The 6,148-nt window shown below is 41.1% G+C and overlaps 1 pseudogene; it reads right to left on the bottom strand.

Moving 5' to 3' along the window:
* Positions 1-523: 523 nt before the first annotated feature.
* LOC103583705 lies at positions 524-5,879 on the bottom strand (annotated as a pseudogene).
* Between the last annotated feature and the right edge of the window lie 269 nt (positions 5,880-6,148).

Below are 6,148 nucleotides of genomic sequence, written 5' to 3'. Positions count from 1 at the left end.
TACTGAAGGATCCATTCTTCCCCAACCACAGGCATCTGAGGAAGCCCTGAGGCCATAATCATTTCTGTAAAATGTAAGAACTAAGAATATTCCTGGTTTTAAAAAAAGGATGGGAGATCCAAAGTCCATCACTCCAAAATGGATTTGGGGGATCCTATAGCCAAGAGAACACATGTCCCCAGTTACAGCTGTAGTTCCTGCATAGTTCAAAAATATCTTAGCTTTGACAATAAGTGATATGGTTGCCCTACCCATAGCCTTTAAAGAGCCTTCTCTCTTTTGAGCCTGGAGGAAGGAGAAGTGGTGTGAAGATGTAATACAGAGGAGAAGTCCCTTTCTCCCCCTGGCTGCCCTGCCTTCTCTTGTGAGCCATCCCTTCTAGGGTGGCCCACTGGAGTTGTAACACCACACACCTGCTTTTGTCTGTTCACTGAAGAAATTCCACAGTGGGGATTTCAGCTCCATGGCACGCAGCTGGAGGGTTTTGTGACACAGTTCAGAAGCCCAGAGGCTGCACTCCTACTTACTCTTTCATGGTGACAGGCTTGCCTTTCTCTGCTTCCCGTCTCAGGTTTTTCACCAACACATCTCCATATTTGCCAATGATGGGAAACATCTAAGCACAAAACATAGCACCACACATAGTTAAATGCATACTCTCAAGTCCCAAAAGGCATGATGGGAAACATCTAAGCACAAAACATAGCACCACACATAGTTAAATGCATACTCTCAAGTCCCAAAAGGACATGGCTGTTCCAAACATGAGGAAGTTAGTGACATTTTATAATAAATTATATGATGTTCCTTCTGAGACATAAGATAAAAGACCATTTTTAGGAAGCTCAAACTCAGGGGACTACCCATTGGAAATGGACAATTTACTCTCTACCTGTCCCCAGTCATTCCTTATGTTTCTAACTAAAAATCCTCTCATTTCATTACCTCCTTGAGTTTCCCGCTGGTGAAGGTTGGAGACAGCTACGTTCGCATTCTCTTCCATTCTTCATCCTCAGATATGGAGACGGCACTTTTCATAAATCCCACTGGACCAAACGGCTAAAGTCCAAAGCAAAAGACATTTTTCCCTACGTGAGTCTGGGAGGTCTCCACAGATGTAGAAAATTTGTCAAATGCTTATTTAACAGATATTTAGTGACTGGCTACTAGCTGGCAGGTCCTGTGCTGAATGCTCAATAAAGATTTTTCCCAAGTGCCTAGGCTCCTGTGAGGGTGGAGGAGAAACCTGGCTACCTGGTGTGGTTTCCAGCCTTGATATTGCAGTCTCCATTTAAGTGCAAATGTACCGTGTGGTAGGAAAGCTGTTCTTCCAGGGGTATAGACAGGAAAAAGACTTAGTACATCCTCCAGGGCAGCACAGAATAGAGAGGGACTGCTGACAGATACCCTGATAGTCTGATGGCCTTGGCAAAGTGTATTTCACCTCAGACCAGTTCTATTTTCACATATATCTACAGCATGAGCAGCTTGAAAAAATGAATGCTTTGATATGGTTATTTTTTGAAATAGTAGTTAATACTTAAAAGATTCTGAACAAATAATGCAATTACATGGAAGTCTTTTTCCCTTACTTTATCCCCCAGCTACAGAAGGAAAAAGAAAAAGATAATTATATTTCCAACTTTGGAACTGGCCTATCAAGTCAACTTGCTTGAAACTCTCTTTAATCTTCTAAAAATCTATATATATTTGTAACTATATACTTTCTACACTCATTCATGATAAAAACTTCACAAACTAAGAAAAGAGACAAACTTCTTCAACTTGATAAAGACAATGTACGAAGGAAATCTTTAGCTTCAAACACACTTAATGGTGAGAGACTGAATGCTTTCCCCCTAATGTCAGGATCAATTAAAAAATGTCTGCTGTCACCACTCTTATTCAACATCATAGTAGAAGTCCTAGCTAGTGCAATAAGACAAGAAAAAGAAATAAAAGGCATACATATTGTATTAATCCTTTTTGTGTTGCTATAACAGAAATACTTGAGACTGGGTGATTTATAAAGGAAAACCAAATTTATTGCTACAGGTTCTGAGGATGGAAGGTCCAAAGTCCATCTGGTAGTAGTGACAGTGACCCAGGGGTCTCACATTGCAAGAAGATGGAAGCAGAGAGAGCAAGAGAGACATACTCTCTTCTTTTAAAGCCCTCAGAACCACACTCGTGACCACCATTTTTAATCCATTCATGACTGCAGGGTCCTACAACCCAATCACCTCTTCAAGTCTCCACCTTTCAATTACCATAATAGGGTCTCACACCCTCTTAACAGTGGGGACTAAGTTTCTAATACACAAAACTTGGGGAGGGCTGGCCCCTGGCTCACTTGGGAGGGTGTGGTGCTGATAACACCATGGCCAAGGGCTTGGATCCCTGTGTAGGGATGGACAGTTAGTTCACTTGGAAGAGCATGGTTCTGACAATACCAAATGAAGGGTTAAGATCCCCTTACTGGTCATCTAAAAAAAAAAAATAACTAGGGGGACATAATTCAACCTTTAGGGAGTTCGGGGGGGACACAATTCAATCCACTACAAATACTGTATATGAAAAACTAGAAGGGTTCCTATTTTCAGGTGATAACAATTGTTGGTGTGGAAAATCTCAAGGGATATATTAAAAAAAAACTCTAAAAATCATAAGTGAATTCAGCAAGGTTGTAGGATATTAGATTAATACACAAATATCAACCACATTTCTATGTAACAACAATCAATTTGTGATAACAGAAAAAACACAATACAAAAATTTGAGCCTTGACCTAAACCTCATACCACACACAAAAATGAACACAAAATGGATCATAGACTTAAATGCATAAAACTATATAGCTTTTAGGGAAAAACAACAACAACATAGGAGGGCTAGAAAAAAAACTTTAAGATTGACAGTCTATAAAAGCACAATCCATAAATGGAAAATAGATAAGGTGGCCTCCTGAAAATAAAAACAAGTTTTTTTTCTGATAAAGAGCCTTTTAAGAGGAAAAGACAAGCTACACATCGTGACTATCAGAGGCAAGAGGAAGCGTCATGGTGATGGAATAGTTCTGTATATTGATTGGGCTGGTAGTTATACAAATCTACATGTGATAAGTCTGCATGGAGCTACACACACCCATACACACACAGATGATTACACACACCCATGCACACACACAGATGAAAGAAGGCATATAAAACTGCACAAATCTGAATAATCTCAGTGGATGGTATCAAGGTCAATTTCCTGTGAATATAACAACAGGATATACTTTACAGTGACGCAAGACATTATGCAAGATGTTACCATCAGGGAAACAGGAAAAAGTGTGCAGGAAACCTCGCTGTACATTTTTTTGGCAACTTCCTGTGAGTCTGTAAGTAATTCAAAATAAAAAAAATATCTATTTAAATTTTAAAAATGGATGCCTACCCGCCGGTTTGTGAAGACAGAATAACATTCTTTCACTAGCACTGTTTTGATCATGTCTGTATCCGTGATAGCCAGCACAGGCTGTCGACCGTCATATAACCTGGGTTGGGAAAACAGAGCTGATTAAACCTCACAAGCCAGATTCTGCAGCTGGAGCCACGCCCAGGAATGCAGACTTTGACCCTGACATATTAACACAATCTATACCCTGAGCTTTATTGGGGTATCTATACCCTTAGCTACACAGCAATGGTAGCTCCTAGTTCAATTTAGGGTAAAACACACAGTTTAAATTTTAAAAATGGATGCCTACCCGCCGGTTTGTGAAGACAGAATAACATTCTTTCACCAGCACTGTTTTGATCATGTCTGTATCCGTGATAGCCAGCACAGGCTGTCGACCGTCATATAACCTGTGTTGGGAAAACAGAGCTGATTAAACCTCACAAGCCAGATTCTGCAGCTGGAGCCACGCCCAGGAATGCAGACTTTGACCCTGACATATTAACACAATCTATACCCTGAGCTATATTGGGGTATCTATACCCTTAGCTACACAGCAATGGTAGCTCCTAGTTCAATTTAGGGTAAAACACACAGCCAGATTCTGTCCACGGAAACCACTTGAGCTTTCATAAAATGAAAGGTAATGCAGCTCAAACATGGAAGAGACAATTAAAGAGAAAATAGCTCTTCAAAGAAAAAATAGTTCTTCAAATATTAGAACCTTTGTTAAGTGTAGGTGGTTCATACATGGGCATTTCCTATACCATTCCCCATAATATTTTCTATGTTTGAAATATTTCGTTGCCAACAAGGATATTAGGTCAGTGAAATATCAAAGGCAAGTACATTATCAAGTGCTCAGAAGAAGTGTGAAGGTTGCAAGGGGCAGTTGGAGTTGGGCCAGTGGAGATCCAGAGCTGTGTGCTCATTGTACTCGGTCACGTTGCCTTTATGGGCTGTGCCAACTCAGCAGAACTCTGTGGCCAGCCCGATGGCTTCTGAGGACTTGATGAGAAAAGGTGAAGAGGTAGAAGGGGCAAAGTCTTCTCCACCTGCTTTCAGCATAACAAGCACGACTATCCCTCTTCCGTTGCTCTCACTAAACCAAACCTCCAGCAGCTCTGAAGGGGAGAAGCTATAACCGGCCAAGCCCACCCTACAAAATCATAAAGTCCATCAGGCCACTAGGGAACACAGGGGTTTAAAAATATTGTACATCTCTTCTTCAAGGTCACTATAATACAGTAGACAAATAAATACTTGTGTGGAACGTGTGGAACTTAAGAACTTCCTCCCAAGGAGTGACACTTCTAATGATGGAACTAACCTGGTACTTGTGACCATAAGAAAAAAAAGAAGCTCAAACAACACTCACCTTGAAGTAGCCTGTAATTGTTCCCAGCACAGGCAGAGGTGTTGGCCCAGGAATTCCTATCTTCTTAAATAGTCCATGTGTATGGGTTCCATATCTATAAAGTAAAAGAGAAAACCAGGTCACAGCAATTGTGACTTTGTAGATACAGGGGCTGACTAGTCACTGACTCAATAACTGTAACAATCAAGTGAGGGAGGTAACATGTAGGTGATAAATAACAACAGCAACTCCTACAGCAAAAATTACATTACTTCCTAATCTCCTTTCCTGCCTCCACTGTGAGACCCTCCAAAAGGCACAATGATTAGCTAAAAGCAGCTGAAGTCTTCATGGTCCCAATCCTAGAGTTAATGCTTGATACACATCCCCAAACTTGAGCACTCCTGAAAGAGTCAGGCTGGAATTGTTCTAGGGCATTTCATTTGCTTTTGTCTACTTAGTAAGTTGACAACTCTACCATGATTAGGTATTTTCTCATTCTAGGTAGAAAGGGAGAAAAAAAAATTTTCTGCCCCAGTGATAAAATTTTACATAACTGTACCCACTCAATCACAGAGGGCCACTGAGAATATATGGTGACACTGTTCTACAGTTTGCTCAGAGGCTTTTTTGCTTTTCATTCTCTTTCCACCCAGATCCTGTTTTAAAATCTGGTCCTTTTCAAATCTGCCTTCACACAGAGACCTTGGAGCAGTCATAAGTTCTTATTTCTATAGAACAGGAACTGTGTTTGAGGCTTTCATAGGCCTCGTAGAAATGTGAGCACTTTTCAGCAACATCCAAGCCTTCATTGTCAGGCAATCTGGTTGATTTGAGCTACAGGGAATGATGATATTGACCCATGTGCTTCATGAATGATACTGTGCAGAGGAACTAACCACTAAAGACTATTTCCAGGCCATTCCTCCCTCACAGAATCTGGCCTCCAACTGGCTGTACTCACCTGATAAGCACTGCTAGGCACACTCATTTTTTCAAGAAGGTCAATCACAAAACAGTTCATTTTCCAACTCTGTACATCAATATTCTCTGGAAGGTCAATCACAAAACAGTTCATTTTCCAACTCTGTACATCAACATTCTCTGTACAAAGACCTATTAAGGCTGGAGCTCCCTATGGCAGGAGTGCCTGCAACTCATCTTTCATGTGTCATGTATGGACTTCCACAACTGGGGCTCTGCTTCCTTGGAGACCCTCCCACACTGGTGTTACTGAGACATGGCAGACTGGGGGAAGGAGAGAGGCTGAGGGAAGAGGCTGCCAGCAACCATTTTAAACATGAAGCTACCAGGTGGACCCATAGAGGCAAATTAGGAAAACATGAC

The sequence above is a fragment of the Galeopterus variegatus genome, unplaced genomic scaffold, assembly GCF_000696425.1.
Source record: "Galeopterus variegatus unplaced genomic scaffold, G_variegatus-3.0.2 Scaffold26348, whole genome shotgun sequence".
In the NCBI taxonomy this organism is placed as follows: domain Eukaryota; kingdom Metazoa; phylum Chordata; class Mammalia; order Dermoptera; family Cynocephalidae; genus Galeopterus; species Galeopterus variegatus.
Note: the sequence above shows the minus strand (reverse complement) of the source record. Positions and strands in the feature narration are given on the sequence as shown.